General features: G+C 44.8%; 1 pseudogene; it reads left to right on the top strand.

Moving 5' to 3' along the window:
• The first annotated feature begins 20,571 nt into the window (after positions 1-20,571).
• Positions 20,572-21,044, top strand: part of LOC101637132 — an 835-nt pseudogene continuing 362 nt past the window's right edge.

The raw sequence follows: 21,044 nt of genomic DNA, 5'->3' as shown, positions 1-21,044 counted from the left end.
TCTCTCCAGGTGGTCCCACAGATGAGTTCCCTCATCTGAACTCCCCCGACCTCTTCCAAGGTCATGCTTCACCACCCTCCTTTCTCTTTCCCAGCCCAGTAACCCCATTTACCTTTCCAGCCGGCACAGGGTCTGGGTTTTCTTTGTTCTCTTCAATCTACAGTTAAGGCATAAACTCTACCTCCAGCTTCCTCAGGACCTTCCCTTTTGATTTCAAGAGCATTTCTTCTCTCAGCGAAAACAGACTTGTAAATCAAAGGCTTTGCCTTTCAAAAAAGTGGTTTCTGATGTGGGCTGCTGCAGACTATTTGGAAAGCTGAAAAACAATGACATCTGAATGTTGGCTGTTTCCCTCTTTATATCTCTGCTATAAAAGCGCTAATTCTCCTGGAGGTAAAATGGAACTTCTGATTGATGCGAGGAAGTGGGAAAAATAAAAGCAAAATGATTATTTTGAAATATGTTCTTGCTTCTTTCCTGGAAGTCCATGCAGCTCTGCCCCATCAGCCACGGGTCTTCTGACTTGGCTCACGCAAGCCTCTGTCACTACGAAGTTAAATGTTTTCACATAGTCAGACTTCTGCCCGGTTCCTACTCTTCCACTGCTTATGTGGGATTTTTGCTTTTTATGTTGAGTTCTTTAAATCAAAGGTGCTTTTATGTGCTTTGGAGTGAGGTGCTGTTCAAATTTTATGCTTTTAAAATTGTAGAGTCATTTGTCCTAATGTCATCGATTAAATAGCCTATATTTTCCTTGTGAATTTGAAATGCTACACTTTGGTGGATAGAGAGACATAGACAGTCAGACAGATAGGTACAATTTCTCTTGTTTTATAAGTATTTTTATTTCTGGTGTCAGAGTTTCCTCTCATTTTTTATTCATTAAAATTCTTTTCTTATGGTGTAAAGGGAGCAAGGAGTTATTAAGCAATCAGGATATAACATTTCGACTTGGGATGAGGAGAATGTTCTATGGGTGGATAGTGGTGATGTTTGTACAATGTACTCACTAGCAGCAAACTGCACTTAACATGGTTAAAATGGTAAATTTAACCCAGTTATATTTTACTACAATAAAAAGACTCTGAGTTTTTTTCTTGGGTATTCTATTCTGTATTTTTTTTTTTTTAAGATTTATTTATTCATACAGAACTGGGGTACAGGCCAGAGATGCGGAGGGTGAGAGGATTCACCAGAGACAGAGTGGGGAGCAGAACAGGCAGGTCTACGAAGCACACTGCTGAGGGGAGCAGTGGGTGGGTCAGGAGAGGTCTGCCGCGCCATGTGGTCACCTCCGGGGCAGGCGGGGATCGAACTCATGTGGAAGTGGCTTGAGCTTCTTTGTGCTGTGCTTTAACCCGCTGCGCCACCAGGGAGGGCCCTATTCTGTATTTTTAATGTACCTTCCACAGTTGAACTTGAGAATCAGCTGTCAAATTCCACAAAAATCCCTTTGATATTTTGATTGGAATTACCTTTAAATTTATAGATTACTTTGGGGAAACTGACATCTTTATAATATTGAGTCTTTATAATATTGAGTTCCACCCAGGGACATGGTGTGTCTCTCCATTTATTCGTATCTCCTTTTATGTCCCTCAGTAAAGTTTTATAGCAGTATCCATCAGCTCATTCATAGACATATCCTGGCTTTACTTGCCATGGTGCATGGAATCCTGTGCCCCACTCAGCCCACAGGTTGAATGACTGGGTCCAAAAGACACACAGGAATGGGGTACAGATTGCAAGAGTCATTTCACCAGAAAGCCTCTCCAACAGGTGAATCCTGGCAAGCTGAGCTGGGCTGGCAAGGTCAAGTGGGAAGACCTTGAGGGTCAGAGAAACTGGAGTTTGCCATCTCAGGGATCAGGAAGAGGATAAACTTGGATGTGGGGTGGAAGGGACTGGGGTGGGTAGCGTCAACATTTATGCTGATGTAGTTAACAAGCCTCTTTCTGGCTGCAGAGCAGATCTGGTGCCTTGGAACCAGGAGACCAAGGAGTTTGAAGCAGGTTCTTGAACTCTGACTCTGTCACTTACTAGCTGTGAGGCCTCAGGCCAGTTACTTAGCTTCTCAGTGTCCTCGCCAGCAAAATAAGGCCTATTTAAATGACATATTTATCTGTTTAATTATTTGTCTATCTTCACTGGACTGTAACTCCACATGGGCATATGGGCTTAATTTATTAGTGTGCCAGAATGCTGCCAGCTCACAGTGCTTTTGAAAGGAATTAGAAGAAGGCCTCCTTTTGAGCAGACAGCTCTGTGGGCCCACGGCACAGTGATTGGTCTGGGAACTAGATCTGGGGCCCCACTGACCCTTCAGCTGGGTGCCCTTGTGCCAGAGTGACCTGTCCTGAGGTGTATACCCAGACTTCAGCACAGACCTGGCACATGGGAGGGAGGTGCTCAAGAAATTGATTGAATAAATAGATAATTAGCTGGGTGGGGGTTAGAGAGAAGATAAGGGAGCCCCTAGGGATTCTCATTTGTGCTAAAAAGAAGTCTTCTGCTTCCTGTGCAGAATAACATGGAATTTAAAAAATGCTTTATTTCCTGTATTTCTGAGAGGCTACAGTTGTGTCCAGCTAGCACCCAGGCTAGGACCTCCCTACAAAAGTCAGTCTGGGAACCTGGTGAGATGAACCCCAGAACTTTTTCATATGAACCCGAAGGAACCTCCCAAAAGCATCCTCCCCAGGGGAGGTGGGAGTCTGACTCAGTAACAAAACCTTGAGCAACCCTGGGGAAGTGTAGAGGAAGAGAACTGGGAGGCTCCTGACAAGGGGAAGAAGTAGAATTCTGAGGCCTGGGAGGAGCTAGACATGTGAAGAGCAGAGCAGAGCTTTCTGGGCAGAGTGTACAGACACACTAAGGCTGGAGCGAGGCTGCTCAGCTCCTTTGAGGTGTGAGATATCAAACAAAATAGCTGGCCTTCTAAGGATCATTTCATAGACTCTTCACTAATTAGATACACTTTGCACTAATTACTGCAACTGTCTTCCTCCTTGTGATCCTGTGAAATATAAAAAACAGACCCTCACTAAACCACCATCTTCCAGCATATATTTTATTTCTTTGTTTAGGGCTAGCCCCTAGGTCGACAGTTATTAATCCCATCCAGCTAGATAATCCCAGCTCCACTGTGTGTTGGCTGTAGACTTTGTTATCCACCACTTCCCTCAGCTCACTTCTCTTTCTGTAAGAGGGCAATAAGAATGCCTATCTTTTTTTTTGTTTTTAAGATTTATTTATTCACACAGAACTGGGGTACAGGCCAGAGATGCAGGGGCGGTGAGAGGATTCACCAGGGACAGAGTGGGGAGCAGAACAGGCAGATCGACGAAGTACACTGCTGAGGGGAGCAGCGGGCGGGTCAGGAGAGGTCTGCCACGCCATGTGGTCACCTCCGGGGCAGGCAGGGATCAACTCATGCGGAAGTGGCTTTAGCTTCTTAGTGCTGTGCTTTAACCCACTGCACTACCAGGGAGGGCCCAAGAATGCCTGTCTTACCAAGCTGTTGTGGAGATTCTGCCTTCAATAATAAAGACAAACAGTGTAAGAACAAAGGAAAGACAATTAAAAACTCCAGAGAAAACATAAGACATAAGGAAGGAACTATACAAGCATACCCCTTGACTCAGCAATGAATACTAGATGGATAGAGAAACCCCTAAGTTTTAAATTTCTTTTTCTTGTCTTTCTGTGCTGGCTGGAATTTCCAACACAGTGTTGAACAGAACTAAGAATAGTGAGTAATCCTGCCATGTTACTGACTTTAAAAGGAATGGCTCAAATGTGTACTATTGAGGATGAATGCTAACTTAGGCAACAGTGGGAATGGTGAAGTCTGAAGTCCATACAGAACCTCTGATCCTTTTCTTCTTGCAACTTAGCAGTAGTTTTTATGCTTTAGACCTCCAGGATGCCACACTGCCTATGGAATACAGTACAAACCTTTTAAAAGCCCAGTGTTCAAGTCCTCTCATCTTTCTTCCAATCCCAAGTCTTCAGGACTTACCCACTGATCCCATGCCAAATGTCTGGTCATTCTAGGACATATCCTTGATGCTATCTTGAATTCTATCTTGGAATATCGGTTCCATGTGCTCAAGCCTGCCTGCCTATGCATATGTTCTTCTTTTGACTGGACTATGCTTCCTCTCATGAACTCCTACTCATTTTTCAAAGGCCAACTCACATCCTCATTCCTGCACCCTGTGTAGCACTTGATATATGACTCCTTTACAGTCCAGGCTGATTGCCCAACACCCACTGTGGTCTAAAGTGTCTGTTAAATGTGCCCCTGATTTTTTGGAAAGAAAGTTCTATTCTGATATATTCAGTCTGCGCTGTTGCCTCTGTCTCAACTCACACATGTTGGAGCATTGTCTTCTGTCTTTATACTTGACCAAAGATCAAATCAACTCACATTTTCTTTTTCTTGTGGCCCTCTATTGAATTCTAACACTGGGTACTGCCATCAGGAGGTCAGAAGTCAGGCCTCCCTGGTAGTGCAAGGGGTTAAGTCTCAGCACTATTAAGCTATCTGCAGCCACTACAGTTTGATCCCCAGCCAGGACCCACGTGGCCCAGCAGACCTCTCCTGTCTCATCCGTTGCTCCCCTCAGCAGTGTATTTCAGTAGATCCGCCTGTTCTGCTCCCCACTCTGTCTCTGGTGAATCCTCTTACCATCCCTGCACGGCTGGCCTTTACCCCAGTTCTTGTATGCAAAAGTAAATAAAATACATCTTAAAAAAAAAAAAAGAAGTTGGGCCCTCCCTGGTGGCACAGCGGGTTAAAGCACAGCACTAAGATTAAGACACTTCCTCATGAGTTCGATCCCCGCCTGCCCCAGAGGAGATCCACATGGCGTGGCAGACCTCTCCTGACCCGCCTGTTGCTCTCCTCAGCAGTGTACTTCGTTGATCTGCCTGTTCTGCTCCCCACTCTGTCCCTACTGAATCCTTTCACCCTCCACATCTCTGGCCTGTGCCCATCTGTATGAATAAATACATAAATAAATAAATAAATAAATCTTTAAAAAAAAGAAAAGAAGTCAAAGGTCAACGTGGCAGACCCCACATATTCTGAGGTACTAATTCCCTTTTGTTGAAGGATTCTTTGAAGTTGACTAACTTGATGAAATGTATAGGGTATTGATCATTTTGAGTCAGTTTTCCTGAGCCTAATTAAATTCTCAAAGTCTTTTTTTTGGTATCTTTATTTTGATTATTTCTATTTATATGATGGGTTCTCTTGGTCAGTTTTCTTATCATTTACACCTACCTTTTTTTTTTTTTTTAACTTTCTCTCCTCTCTGGCTTCTCGCGTTTCAGCAGGAGTCTGTTCTCTTTTGTGTCACTTTCACTTTTATTTATGTGATTTTCTTCTAGTTTTCCTTCTGCTTTTTCCTGAATCCTGATCATTCATTTTATTTCCTTTCATCATTTTGCTCTTATTTCCACGAGCTCTTAAATCTCTTCTCTGTACACTTGTTTGTTGAAATAAATGCTTTATTGAAGATTGTTTTATTGTTTTTATTCTGGCTAATGTTCTTTGAGTTTTGTTTATTTGCTGCTGCCTTTTTTTTGAGGACAGAACAAGGTGGACTTGTTGAACTATACTGCTAAGAGAAGCAGCGAGTGACACTGCTGCATTAGTTGCTTCTTTATATTTTTTAATTCTTATCTTTGTTGTTGCTTTCTTGTGTCCATGGACAGCTCTTGAATGGTTCGTTGTCAATGCCAGTTTTCCTGGGTTGGTCACTGTAAGAAGTTCATGTTGGAGAGGGGCCAGAATATGTCCTAAGCTGTTTCTTATTAACCAGGATGTATGTGAATTCTTCCAGCCTTTACTTTCCCACGACTAATGATGATAGGGCTTTCCACAGGCTCACTCCCCCAACTTCACCTGCCTATTTGATTCTTGATTTAGCTTCAACATTTTTGTTTCATGAAATTAAAAAACACCCAGGGAAGTTCCTGCCACTGGCCTCTCATGGGGTGCTCCTCACTGTCTCACTACCAAATAGGAATTTTCTACTTCCTTCTACACATTTTTTGGGAGTTCTCTACCTTTATTTGCCCTTCTATCTCATTATGAGTACCTTTCAGATTTCTCCTGGACCCCTTGAAGATGGGCTTTATATCCATCATTCTCTGCCCCCTTTTTCTAAAATTTATCCTAAATCCTTTTTTTTTTAAAGATTTATTTATTTATGCATACAGAACTGGGTTACATGCCAGAGGTGAGAGGCTTCACCAGAGACAGATGGGCAGATTCACGACCTATACTGCTGAGGGGAGCAGCAGGTTAGACAGGAGCAGTCTGCCATGCTTTGTGGGTCACCTCCAGGGGCTGGATATTGAACTCTCACTGAAGTGGGCTTAGCTCACTTGCAGTGCTGTGTACCATCCTGTTGTGCCACCAGGGAGGACCTCTCCCTGCTTCTTATTCTCTGAGAAGTGAGAAAGAAGTTCTGCTCTGTCCACTGTTCTCAACAGGAAGTTCTAACCGGATCATGAGTGCATCTACTTCTTCTTCCGTGACTTCCCATTGGGTCTACATTAAAGACCTACTAATTTTGTGTGAACTGCCACTGTTAGCCTTTCTGCCTTCAATTTCAGTGCATTTCACTCTGGCCACAGTGACCTCTTCCATTCCTTTTCTTTGAAAACTCCAGTTCTGTCCTGCCTCGGGGTTTGTACTAATTTTCCCACAGCCTTCTGCTCTTTGCCTAACTTACACTCACTCCAGATCTCAGCTCAAACAGTCATCTCCCCAAGAAGACCTCCCTGATTGCCCCGACAAATGTGATATTTGCCCTGTGAAAGCACACTTTCACTTGGGCTTTTGACAGCAGTATCAGGGTTCCCATTGCCGAGCTACCCAGAATTCCTGGGGTACCCTGACAGCCCAGGAGGGGCTGAGTGAGGAGGGTGGAAGAAATGCCAGGTGCCTCCCCAGGCGTTTTTTATGCACAGAAGGAGGCAGAAGTTTCAGCAGGGCTGTTTCCGGGTATTGTTGGGATAAAGCCATGGGCGGGGCCAATAGTGAAGGTCTCTGGAGAGAGCTTTGGTTGTTCTTTTAATTGTGTTTTGATTGCACAAATGGCGTTTAAACATCACTAAAAGCAGTGTTTTAAAAGAAAGAAGCCACCGGGCCCCATCCATTACCCACAGCTGGTGTTGGAAAGAGGACTGGACGGGAGTCCAGGCTTGGCATCCGTCCTGCCAATTACTGACTGTGCCCCCTCGGGCCGGTTATGGCCGCTTTGGATGCCTTCTTGCCTTTCCTGTAAAGGGGGACAAGTTCTACTTCTATGGGGCTGGGGGTAAGTGGGGAGGTAAGTGAGATGTGAATGTATAAGCGAGTGGCGGGTCTGGTGGAGGAAACAGTTGGTCAAGCTTTCTCTCTTGTTTTTTATCAAGGCAATTGTTTTCATTTCTTATATTTTCTGCCAAGTTTTTATCAGGTCCAGATGAACATTTTGCACACTCTGATCATGCCTTAAATTTAATTTTGCAGCCGGCTTTTAAACTTACGGTACCATAAATGCTTGTTTCAACATTTTCATAATTATTTAATGGTGGAAAGGCACCCCATTTAATCAATGCATCGTTATTTGTGCAGCCATTCTTCTGCTACTGGACATTTTTTAGTGTTATACATAACTCTGTAATAAGTTCTGTAGTCTATATTGCTTTCCTTTTTATGTCATTTTTACTTCTCCTATTGAAGGTTAAATATTATTCTATATTGACTTATCACTCCTGTTTCCTCATGTGAAGTACCTGCTCGTAACCTCCATCTAGACATCTCTTAGCAACTCAGATATACTTATTGGTGGGTATGAAATATTTACATAATATAGATATTAATCATTTGATGCTTCCTCACTCCCTACTATGGGGAAATTAACATTTTAATTTTCATTATTTTATCATACACAAACTTTAAGAGTTGCATTTGTGATTTCTTTGCTTGAATTTATCATTTATCCAACAGAGTCTGAATACCTGATCTGTATGACAGGTGCGTGGGAATGTCTGAGGGGGACATAACGGACACCCCAGTTTCTGATTTCCAGAAAGTCGCCATCACGTTAGGGATATACACGTGCAAACAATCACAAGGTCGCCCCATTAGCGCTAGACCTTGGGGATTGCAGCTGCGGCCCAGGCAGGCAGACCAAGCTGTCTCGGTGTCAGGCCCTGTTCTAAGACCTTATAAATAGCGACCTCATTTAGATATCACGAGTCTGAGCCAGATACTGTTATCATCCCCATTTTATAGACAAGAATGGCTCTCCAAGTGATTATATGATTTACCCAAACTCCAGCAGCTAATAAGAGCTACATCCAGTATTTGGACACTGTAGAGTTCAGAACCTGCCTCTAAGCATCATGCTAAGCCGGTGATGATGGTGGTGGTAGCAATGGAGTTGTACATCACGGAAAGTCTCCAGGAGGAGGAGAGTCAAAGCTGAGAACAGAAGGATGTAGACCTCAGGCAAGGGGTGGGGGAAGGCGTGCATTCCGTAAAGAAGCAGTTTCTCCAAAGCTGTGGGGCTACAGCTCCCTGAGAGCCTGCAAGGTGACTGGTAGCCTCAAAGTACAAGTGGTTCTTTTATTATCCACATTTGGTTTATCTTTTATTCATCATGTTCCATGATACCTGCTGGGGATACAGAAGTGAACAAGATACTCAAGATACCTGTGCCATGGAGTTTATGTCCAAGGAGGGAAAGTAGACAAGAAAGGAGATGCACTGAAGCTCTGTCATGAATTACTGCCCAGCAATTCTTAAAAATTCCTTCCGGGCCCTCCCTGGTGGTGCAACAGGTTGGGACGCAGCTCTGCAAGCTGATTGCAGCCGCTTCAGTGTGAGTTCGATCCCCAGCCCAGGAGGTGACCCACATGGCGGCAGACCTCTCTTGACCCGTTGCTGCTTCCCTCAGCAGTGTGCTTCGTCAGTCTGCCTGTTCTGCTCCCCGCTCTGTCTCTGGTGAAGCCTCTCACCGCCCCTGCACCTCTGACTTGTATCCCACTTCTGTATGCATAGTAAATCTTAAAAAAAAAAAATTCCTTCCTGTATTCTGATTATTCCTTATAGCCTGAGCTCCTTCTTCCCAACCTATAAGAGAAGCCAGCCCATCTTTTGTAGTTAGGGTGCCAGTGTGTGGCTGAGTCTCCCCCTCCCACATCCAGTCACCTGGGGCCCCACTAGGAGCGGAGCTGGGTGCGAGGCTCCCATGGTGTCCAAGGCTGTGGGTTCCTGGCTCAGTGGCTGCAGCAGCTGCAGCAGCAGAAACCCCACTTGACTGCCGTGTGCGTCATGGAGAAGCTCAGGAGAGCTGTGTGTCCAAGCTGTTTCTCCAACATCCTGAGTCTAACACCCCTAAATATATGGCCTTCTACTTAAACTGGCTGGAGTGGACACATTGTCAGCACACCAGAATACCCATGAATGTAGCAACAAATAAATGCACACCCTGGGGAGATGGAGGACTTGAGAGGTGAGGAGACTGGCCCAGGGCCCTGCCCTACAGCCGAGTTCCAAACCAGGAGCGTGAGCGCCGGGAGCCAGCCTATGGCTCATACTAGATGCTGCCGCATTGTCCTGGGGGCTCGCTGGCACCCTCCCTTCATGCTTCCGTTGTCAGGGAGCTTGTAGGTGGCTGGAAGAGAACCCATGGTACCCAGTCCCAAGCCCTGTACTAGCTTCTTCCTTTGAGAATGGCGCTGTGATGGGGTTATGTATTTTTAAAAAGATTTTTATTTATTTACGCATACGAGAGCTGGGTGTAAGCCAGGGGATTCACCAGAGACAGAGTAGAGAACAGAACAGGTGGATCCACTGAAATACACTGCTGAGGGGAGCAGCGGCGAGACAGGAGAGGTCTGCTGGGCCATGTGGGTCAGCTCCCTGGCCAGGGGTCGAACTTATGCTGCAGTGGCTGCGGAGAGCTTCATAGTGCTAAAACTTACCCCTGTACCACTGGAGAGGATTGTGTATTTTTATGAATGGTATCATCATGCAAATCTATATCTATCTCATGGTCAGAAGTAACCCAGGGGCTGGAGTCTGACTGGATCTGGCTCAAGAAGTGAGGAGAGGGAGGAGCAATCCAGGTGTGTGGCCTTGAGGTTTGGGCCTCTGGACCTGGCCTGTCTGTGAATGAGGCTGGCCCAGTACCCCGGGAGCTGTGTTTCTGCCTTTTGACTGCTCTATTAACACTAGTTGCAGAAGAGAAAATGGGGTCTCTTGCCCATTCAGGATCTGCTGTAATTAAATCAGCGTCTTGTCCTGGGAGACAAAACTACTTGCCAAGAGCACTGAACTGATGGCAGAGGAAGTCGATGGTGCAGAAGTGGCTTATCAACAGGCAGGATCAGCCTGTTAGCAGCTCAAAAGGAAAGGTGTTTTTCTGTTGGGTGCATTTCTTTGCATTTTCCAAGGTGGTGGATCAATAACTACAAACAAATAAAATAAATTTCTGTCTCTGTTCCCCACGCTTTCAGACAGGGTGATGGCCATTAGATAACTCAAGTTCCATCAGGTGCTTCCGTTGTCTAAATCCTTGTGTCAGTCTTGTAAGGTCAGGGAGACTCTTCCTGTTTCAGAGAGGAAACTGAGGCACAGAGAGAGGCTGTCATCACCCAGAGACTAGAACTTGTCGTTGGCTTCCTGTGCGTGTAAGCCGTGTGTTATGGTAAGTTATATGATTGCAGTGTCGGTTTCCCTGGGCTGGAGGAATAACGATCCTCAGAGGGGGAAAGTTGCCTGCCCAAGGTCACATGCCAGGAGTGGCAGGGCTGGAGTCAGAAGACAGCTTGTCTGGGGAGCTTGTTGCTAACCGCCCTGGGCTGGCGGCCTCTGCAGTCCTGGCCTGGAAATCGACTGGAGAAAGGCCAGCGCACCAAGATTTGTGTTGCCCTGCGAGGGCCCTGGAGGAGAAGCAGGCTCCTTTCCACGCACAGTACCAAGGGCATCAATCCCCAGCTCTGGAAGGACCTACTCCCCAGGGCTGCAGCTCTATTTTTAGCCTTGAATCCATCAATAAGTGGAGCCTGGCCGAGCAGGCAACTTCTGGCTGCCTGATATTAAGAAGAGAGAAAGGAGCCATTTATTAAGCACTTTCTGTGTGCTGGGCATTATGCAAAATGCTTCACATGGATTATCTACTTAAATCTTTACAACATTCCGATGAAATGACTACTATTATGATCATCATTTTATAAATAAGGAAAATGAGACTGAAAGAGGCTAGGGAACTTGCTGGAGGCCATGCAGTTGATAAGTTGCGGAGCTAGGATTCAAATACAGATCACGCCCAGGTTTTGGGGCTCTTAGTCCATGCCCTTTCTTCCTTAGCGCTCTGTCTAATAAAACATGACCCTGACCATTGAGCAGCCATGCCAGTGAAGAGGGTGGGGGCTGGCTGATACGTCAGCGGGAGAAAGAACTTTGCTAGTGCAAGGGGAGGGCTGTGAGGTGGAAAGGAACTGCACGCGTGGCTGGTTGTCAGTCTCTGTCATCAGAACAGAACCTGGACCTGAGAGTCCCCAGATGGAGAAAGGCTGCAAGAGCAACTGTGGGTAGCACAGGCAAAGGCAAGGAGGTGTGATGACAAGGTCTGTCGGGATCAGTGGGTAGTCTAGGATTTGGACTGAGAAAGAAGGAGCAGCCCAGGGCCTAGAGTAAAGCAAGCATCCAAAGGAGCTTGGATTCCAGGCGTTTTCAGAATTCTGGGTTCTGGAAGGATTTTGCGGAAGAGTGACATTTTCATGTCTGACCTTTAGAGAAGAGGATGGATTTGAGCCTGAGACAGGTAGAGGAAGACAAATGTCTATTTCTTCAGTAAGTAATGGGAATCACTTCCAATTTTTGGGCACCTCCTATGTGTGTTGGGTAAAATGGTAGGTGCTGTCCCTAAGTTACCACCTAGGACATGTAGCAGGTGTTCTAGCAATGGCAGCTAATTGGAGGCTGTATTATCTCTCTCACACTGATGAGGAAATTGGACTTTGAGGGATCAAGTGGCTGCCCAGAGCCATTAGGATGGGAACCCGAGTCCGACTGTCTCCAGTGACCTTGGTGCTGCGCTGGCCAGAGCACTGAGCTGATGGCAGGGGAAGTTGATGGCGATGGCGAGGGCACGTAATAAATCTCAGGCGGAAGGACATTTAGCTGAAGTTTAGTTATGACAGAGATAAGATAGTTTCAAAGACAATAGAGTCGCAGAGTTATTGTCCTGTTTTTTTTTTCTTTAAAATATGTTTATGCACAAAAGTGGTTATGTCACTCGTTTACAAAGCCTTTCTGGAGCTGGAACTGGTGAGGAGATCAGCCAGGAGCAAGAGCCTCATTTCCACAGGGCAGGAGCTGGGTGGGGGAGCAGGGAGGAAGGGGAGAGGGCGGGGTGTAAAGTTCAGTGTGTCTAGCAGCTCTGGCTCTCCCATGATTAGAGGTGCGGGGTGCAGAAGCCTGGTAGTGGCAGGGTTGAGGAAGGAGGGGCTACACCTGACAGGTGACAGCAGTCAGGTCAAAAGTCTCTCAGGAGTTAGGAAATACAAGCCCTACACACACACACATACACAAGAGTATATATCAAAATGTCAAAGAGACAGGAGCCAACTAAAAGAGCTAATTTTATTTAGTTAGTTTTAAAGATTTATTTAGTTATTTACACATACAAGAGCTGGGGTGTAGCCAGAGGTTGGGGGGAAGGTGAAAGGATTCACCAGAGACAGAATAGGGAGCGGAACAGCTGGGTCTACTGAAGTACACTGAGGAGAGCTGCGGGAGCAGAGGGTGAGACAGGAGAGATCTGCTGCCACGTGGGTCACCTCCCTGGCCAGGAATTGAACTCGTGCTGCCCTGGCAGCAGATAGTTTCACAGTGCTGTGCCTTAATCTCTTGTGCCACCAGGGAGGCCCCAAGAGCTCATTTTAATGGCCATAGATGGGGCAGTATGAACAAAGTATAGTGGCATCAGATTACAAGCCAATGTCTGAAATGAGTATCCATATGTTCTTACTGATATGAATAAATGATTGAGACAAATCTCCTGTGCAGAATTCTGAATAATTTATGTAGATAGTTATGCTGCCTTCAAGGAGGCGATGCCTGACTATGAGTCCCATTGCTTGAGTGTAGCAGCTCACGGTGACCGCTTCTTAAGAGTGTGTGTGTGTGTGTGTGTGTGTGTGTAGGGGAGGAGTGAACTCTGTGGAGAAACCTGACAACACTGCCTGAGTTAGAGCCAGGTCACCCCCAACAGTGCTTTGTGGTGTGGACCTGATGCCTGTCCATCAGCACCTTGGGTAGAACACAGCAGCCCCTGGAGGGCTTAGAGAAGCTTCTCGTTTCCTAAGCAGATCCAAAGCTTAGGGTGGCGGTCGGGAGCCCTGGAGCTCGCTGTCCCCTCAGCTGTCAGGAGCTCAGAGGCTTTCTGGTCACCTTGGCTGCAGCCCAAGATGTAGCACGCTGGTCCAGGTGTGTCCGGTGGGCACTACCAGAGGCTCCGCAGTTCCCAGTGAGCTTGACTGGTTTGCTGGCTTTGCAGTGTCCAGAGTGAGCAAGTATGATTGTGGGCTCAGAGGAGGGCTCAGGGTCCGGGGTAGGGAGTGGCAGCCCTGGCAGCCTCCGCAGGGGACGCTGGAGGTGCTGCGATGCTTCGGCGGCCACATTTAGCGGGCCCAAGTCTGTATTCCTGTGCTCTGGAGCCTCCTGTCTGGGAGGCTGCCTCGTGGCTTTCCACTTCATGAGGCTGACAACATGGAAGACGTCCTTTAGCAAATCAGGAGCTGGGGAGGCAGAGTGGCCATGAACGGGGCACATCAGGAGGGGCTTGAGGGTGGCAGTGACTGATGGCCAGGCAGCCCATTGCCTTCTGCCGAAGGGTGTAGGCGTTTGGGGACAGAGGCTGGCAGAGGCTGAGCTGGGCATGGGACTGGCAGCATGGGGTGCCTCTGGGGCAGCGTGGTTCCTTGGACTTCCTGTTTGCTCTCATGGACGCCTCCTGGCTGCTCAGTGTGGGCCCAATCAGCACCCTCTATCCCTTAATTCCACAACATGTAAAACTAGGTTGAAGACAGTTCACAAAACCCTCCTTGTAGAACAAACTTTTGTGTTCCTTCACCTTTTCCAGTAGCTGGAGAAACCAACTAACAAACAAAAATCAGTCCAAGACTGAGAGTTTCCCCCTTGCTAAGTTCTTGATGGAATCCAGAGGGGTAGCCAGAGAAATAGCAAAATCAGGCCCGGCCTCCTATGTAAGGACTGAAGGGGTTCCTGCAGGTGACAGGTGCCAGGTGCCCGTGCAGGCCCCAGCCCCAGCCACAGAGGTGAGGGGTTTGAGAGACCGAGGCTCCCAGGTTTCTGGCTGTGAGGACTCAGTGGGTGATCCTAGTGGCAGGGAGTGGGTGCTGGAGTCGGGATGCAGGAAGAGGAACAGCCCCGGGGCATGGGCCGCAGTTGGCCCTCATGGGCAGGGCAGACAGCCTTCTGTGTCGGGACTCCGACTCACTGGGCTGGTACCCAGCCAGGAAGGCCTCCCAAGCCCAGTCCTCAGCGGTTCCTCTGCCATGGCCCTGGTCTCTCCCTGAGTCTCAGGAAGCTCATGGGTTCTCTCCATCTGGGTCCCAACTCCTTCCCTTCCCCCAGACTCATAGAATAAGGGGGTTCTCACAGCCTGCACAGCCTAGTATCACTCTTAGTCACAGAATCTGGACTAGGCCTCACTCTTCAGATTCTTTGGGGTAGGAAGGGAAGGAGAGAACAACAAAGTGTGGATTACCTGCTGGGCCGGGCACCTCAGTCCTTATGTCATTCTGGAGGAAAGTGTAAAAGGCAATGGTGGAAATGGGACTGAATGTATCCCAAGTCACCACTGTGCACTGTAGCTTATGCGCACTGATAAAAGCCAGAAATGCGGATTGGATTTCTAAAACTGACCTATATGTCATTTACAAGAAATCTAGTGAAAAGCAAAACTACACAAAAAGGTTGAAAAGAAAAGGACATAAAATTATACCAGGTAAATACTGACCAAATGGAAGTATGTGCTAATATTAACACCAGAAAAGTGGAATCAAAGCCAAAAAACAGGGCCTACCAGGCGGCGCAGGGGTTGCAGTCTCAGCACTGTGCATGTCTCCAGCCACTGCGGCTTGAGTTCCATCCCGGGCCAGGGAGTGACCCACATGGCGCAGGAGAGCGCCCCTGTCCGCCTGCTGCTCCCCTTAGCAGTGTGTCTCAGTCAGTGCACCTGTTCTACTCCCCGCTCTGTCTCTGGTGAATCCTCTCACCTCCCACACCTCTGGCCTGCAGCCCAGTCCTTGTGTGCATAAATAAATAAAAATAATCGTTTTTTTCTTTTTTAAAGCAGAAGGACACTCACAGGAAGTGGGTACCATCTGGCTGCGATGACGCAGAAATCTATGCATTTGTATGTGCTTTGAAAAGTGCTTGGGGTATATTAAGCAGGAACTTACTGAAGTAGAGGAAATCTTTGACAAGTCCACAATAATAGTGTGATATTTCAAAACACACCTTGCAGACATTGATAGATCCAGTGGGTGAAACATAAGTAAAAATATCCTAGAGGATAATGTGAACTGACTCACTCAGCATCTGCTCCCACCTCCCATCCTGCAGAGGCTGAAAGCTGAAAGTGCTTTCTGGAACCCTGTGACTGGGCTCCAGATGTGGGGTAGGTGCCGCGGGGGGCTGTGTGTGAAAGACCTGGAAGGTGGACAAGAGGCGGCGCCTACAGTCCTCTCCCTGGAGCGTGATGCGCAGCTGTGGGGTTCCGCCCCTTCCCCGCCTGGACTCCAGTTTTGGATGTAGTGGCAGTGATGGGGGGGCTTGTGTCTGGGTCTTTGCCTTGTTACCACAGTCGTGCTTTTGTAAACGGGGTTCCCGTGTGGCGTCTCAGAGACGCAGTTGGAGCAGATTCTACAACCCTCCAGGACTTTGTGAACAATGCCTCATTCTGCTTAAAAGACCCGGAGTGGCTTCTGCCTTTTCTCTGGACGCTGCTTTCTGTACAGTCCAGTTACTCTAGGTTACTATGCATTTGAACCACCTGATTAAAACGCTTGCATTTTAGCTAAAAAATCTTACACTATTAAATTGAGAATTTCCATTATTTTAAGCACACAAGAAACATTCACAATAACTGACAAATTATCATATTACAAAGGGAGACTTAAATATCCCTCAAAAAATTGTTATATTGACCATTTTACTTTAGCTCAAAAAGCAAAATCATATATATTTTTAATAATAAGTGGCTTCAAATTTCTTCATTCATTTGAAAGCTAAGTGCACATATACACCTCTAAATTATCCATGAATTAGAAAGTAAATTATAAAGGGAATTATAGTATATTTATAGCTGAATAACAACCATTACCTATTATAGCTTGTAGATCACAACTTAAGGTACTTGGAGAAAAATGTAGAGCATTCAATGAATTAATTATAAGTGAAAAACATTTTTTTTAAATGAGCTGAGGGTTCAGGTTAAAAGGTACTAGGAAAACCAAAGAATGTTGAAGAAATCAGATAATAAAAGAGCAGAAGATAGAAAATATGACAACCTAATTAGAAGAGATAACAAAAAATTCAAACAGCTAGTTCTTTGAAAAAAAAAAAAAGCAACTAGAAAGATGGTTGGATGGATTGAGAGAGCAGGCACAAATAAATAGCATTAGGAATGAAGAAAATTAAGTTAACAGTAATGAAATGGGGAATATAACTTTGTACAGTAGGACAGCTTGAATTATGAGAATACTATGAACAACTTTATGCTAATACATTTTTAAAACAAAATGAACACATTCTAGAAAAATAAAAATTATTAACAATTGTTTAAAAAATAGAACAGAAAATAACTTTTGTTGTAATTATTGATTGTTTATTTCATGACCATAGACCTAACTCTGCAATCCAGCTAAACTTGGAAGAAGAGAAGGTGAACATGAAACCAAAAAACTATAGGGAGAGCGTAGCAATTATGGGAACTTTGGAGTAGATGGGGATGAAAGGGTGCTCTTCAGAGTTTTAGAACAGTTTGTCTGGTAGTTAAGACAAAACACAAGTCTAATTTATTACATTTGTCCAAACTCAGCAATGGCCATCTTCTTACTGGTCTTGCCATTCCTGCACCAAAGTACCCATGGCTTCCACAGTATCCATGCTCTTCTCCTGGCCACCACTCAGTCTTGGCTATGCAGGTGAAAATTGGGGAACCATTTGCGTTGGGCCCCACATTTACCATGGATAAGATTCCAGGCCCTGTATGCTTCAGGATGAAATTCTCATCATCAGAATCTCCCCATGGATGGATGTGTCACCAGTGTCATCATGGTGTGTGAAGTCACCATCCTGGCATGTAAATCCTGGAGTAATTCTGTGAGAGCAGGAAGCTTTACAACCACATCACTTCTCCCCAGTGCTCAGAGCATGACAGTCTTCTGTTGTTTTGGGAACTTTTCTGCATTAGCTGGAAGGAGACACCACCCAAGGCTTTCTACTGGTGCATTGTTGAATAACATGGGGTGGAGGAAGAGGAGAAGGGAGGTTTAATCGTGGCTGACCAGGTGGGAGGCGAGGTGGTAGTGGCCTCTGTGAAGCTGGACAATAGTCTTCTAGTGAGGTAGTAGTAAAAAAGCATGAGGGTTTTCCAAGGAATTTTATCAAACATTCAAGGACTAGAAAGCACACATACTCTATTCCAGAGACCAGACCAGACAATATTTCCTAATTCATAATATAAGGATAGCATAACCTTGACATTAAAGTTAGAAAAACCCTAAAAATAAAATTATTAGCCTATCTTTCTATAAACATTGATGTTAAAACTTGTCTAAAATACATCAAATTAGCAGCGTTTTAAATATATGTCACAACTAAGCAGGGTTTGCATTATAAATGCAAAAAGACTCAATATTAGATATTTCTATCAATGTATTTCACCCTATTAACTGTTTTAAGTAGGAAATTTTTAAAAGATTTGGGGAAAACATAAAATCCAAGACCCATTAATGTAAAAAATTAGTAACTTAATAACAGAGGGATCCCTCTTAATGATATATGTTAGTACCAAACATTTATAGCAAAAATTGTGATATTTTAGAAATTTTTGCTTAAATAAAAACCAAAACAGGATTCCTGTGCATCTATTCAATGTGGCTATAGAAGTCCTAAACAATGCAACAAGATAAGAAAAACAAATATGACATATAAGTAATGGCATAATCTATCAATGGTTCGATCCATGAAAAAGATATAAATGAGAAAAATAGAACTATGATGCAATACAAGGTGAAAGTGCCTTTATTTTCAAACCCTGTGATCATAAACTTATACACACTTGCAAAGTAGTCAATATAAAAGTTAGTAGAGATTTTAGTAAAATGTCTAGCTATACATATTCTTTTTATTGGCAAAAAACAAGATAAAAGATAGTAAGTAAAAAGCCACCAAAGTTATAACTTACAGAACAATTTAATTAAAATATACCTCATACTGTGATTTTGATGGTAAAAGTCACAAAAATGAAGATCTGAAAGAACAGAGAGTAAGATATCACATTTCTGGATAAGAAAGCTACTACTATAAATATTTAATAACCCTAATCTGTAAATTTAATGAGATTTTTAACAGAAACCCCAACAGTATTCTTCAGGGATCTTAATATGGAAGAATGAAATTAGACACATAGCTAAGACAACCATAAAAATGGGAACCAAGGTGGGTGGGTCAGGCTTCTCTATCAGATGTCAAGATGTTATCACAAAAACATAGAATTAGAACAATGGCATTCTGGTCAGAAATAGACAAATTGGTCAGTGGAACAGAATCAAGAGCTCAGAAGTTGACCCAGGTATTAAGGGGAAGCAGCTGTGAGCCAGAGCCAGAGGGGCTGTTATGAAGTCATGGAGGAAACTGAATTTGGTAAAGGGACTGGACCAATGCCTGTGAAAACTGTACTTTTATTTTTTATTCTATGACAATGGAGACAGTTTAGAGTATCATGAGATAAACTCGCTGAGTTCCTAAACCAACTCTAGCCAGTTACTAAACTTGATTAAGTTTAATCTCTCTGTGATTATTTCATCTGGGAAGTAATAGTACTTACTCATAGTCTTGGTGTAAGGATTAATACAGGAAAAGGAAAAGAGATAAATATAAACTTAATATAGGTAAAGTATTTAGACCAGCTGCTGGCTCAAAGTAGCACTACAGAGTGTTAATTTATAATGTTTATCCCTGACAGTCTGTGGTTCTGCCAGCATCTCTGCTTCCCCTTCTTTCCCAAGTGGGAACTTCTACTACACAAAATGAAGCAGAAAGGCAATGCACTTGGTCCTGGGGGACCTGGTCAAGTCTGCTCCATGCTCAGTGACCCCCCCAGTGGGAGGCACTCTTCCTTTAAAAATTATTTCTTTAGAGGAGTCATTGTGGTTCTTGGTGACATCCAGTCTCATCTGATACCTCCAAGAGCTAGACCATGACAGCTTCAATATGGATCACACATAGCTTCTTTATTTTTTTTTTTATGGGAACATTTATCTTTGAGAAAAACTTTAAATATATAGAAAAAAAATAGAGAAGGTTGGTCCAGAAAGTTCCCATATGCCCTATATTGTGACCAACTTTGTTAACATTATGTTGCTTTTTAAATTTTTAACATGGTGTCTTTAGGGTACATCCATGTTGAGGTGTGGATCCACTTTAACTGTTACTCCGCAGACCCAGAAGCTCTCTATGGCTTCCCCTGGCCCAGGCTCAGTGGCAAGGAATTCCCTTTCCTCCCAACGAATCCCCTCCCCTCTCAGTGAGGTCTACAAATCCCTATTTCTGCAATGCAAGTATTTACACAGTGATAATGTTGTAAATGTCATCTGGATTTCAGTGTTAAGAATCAGTCCACAGGCAAAGTATGACAAGTGAATTATCGTTACAGGAGAGATGGTACGTGCCACCAACCTTGACAAAGCAATAGTAAAAGTTTAGTAGATGTGGGAAGGCAGCAGTGGGAGGGCAGATCAGGGGGAATTATTTGTTTCCTACAGAGGAGTCGAAAGGTTCAATTCAAATAAGACACACATTTAAGACTAACATTCGAAGTGCTATAGTAACCAATAGAGAAACGACAAATATAAATATAAAAAAGAAAATTGGGAGGAGAAAGGGGGGAAGGGTAATGAAATCACACAGCAGGGAATCAAGAGATAACATAAAATTAAGAAATCAAGTAATAGATGATGAGTGTATTATTCATGCCGATGAAAGTAACATAAATAAACCACAAAGAATGTGGTTAAAAAAAAGTTGCTTTTAAGAGTTGGGAAGTAACACTTGTTTTAGACTTTATTTTAAACCTTTCTTTTGGATGTGTATTTTGATCTATATAAGGTGCATTTTATATTTGCTATCATGAATAATAAGTAATTAGGCAAAAATCTAGACTTGATACTGAGCCCCCCTTCTGGTTTCGGGCACTTTTAGTAACTCCTCATTACCATAGATCCATAGTTTAAATTCTGCCTTTCAAGTTTGGTCCCGACAGAATGGCTCCCACAAAGAAGGGGGGCGATAAAGACAAGGGTCAATGAGGCCGTCACCAGAGAAAACACCATCAACATTCGCAAGCGCATCCATGGAGCTGGCTTCAAGCAGCGTGCCCCTACAGCACTAGAAGAGACCCCGAAATTGGCAATCCGGGCCACTCCAGATGCACGCATTGACACCAGGCTCAGCAAAGCTGTCTGGGCCAAGGGAATAGGGCATGTCCCCGGGCCTTCCCTGGTGGTGCAACAGGTTAAAGCACAGCACTACGAAGCTGCTGCTGCTTCAGCATGAGTTCGATCCCCAGCCAGGGAGCTGACCCACACGGCCTACTGCTCCCCTCAGCAGTGTGTTTCAGTCCATCTGCCTGTTTTGCTCCCCACTCTGTCTCTGGTGAATCCTGTCACCACCCCTGCACCTCTGGCCTGTACCCCAGTTCTGTATGCATAAATAA

The sequence above is a fragment of the Condylura cristata genome, unplaced genomic scaffold (genome assembly GCF_000260355.1).
Source record: "Condylura cristata isolate star-nosed mole 26May11 unplaced genomic scaffold, ConCri1.0 scaffold00008, whole genome shotgun sequence".
NCBI classification, from domain to species: domain Eukaryota; kingdom Metazoa; phylum Chordata; class Mammalia; order Eulipotyphla; family Talpidae; genus Condylura; species Condylura cristata.
This window is presented reverse-complemented; position numbering and strand designations above follow the sequence as displayed.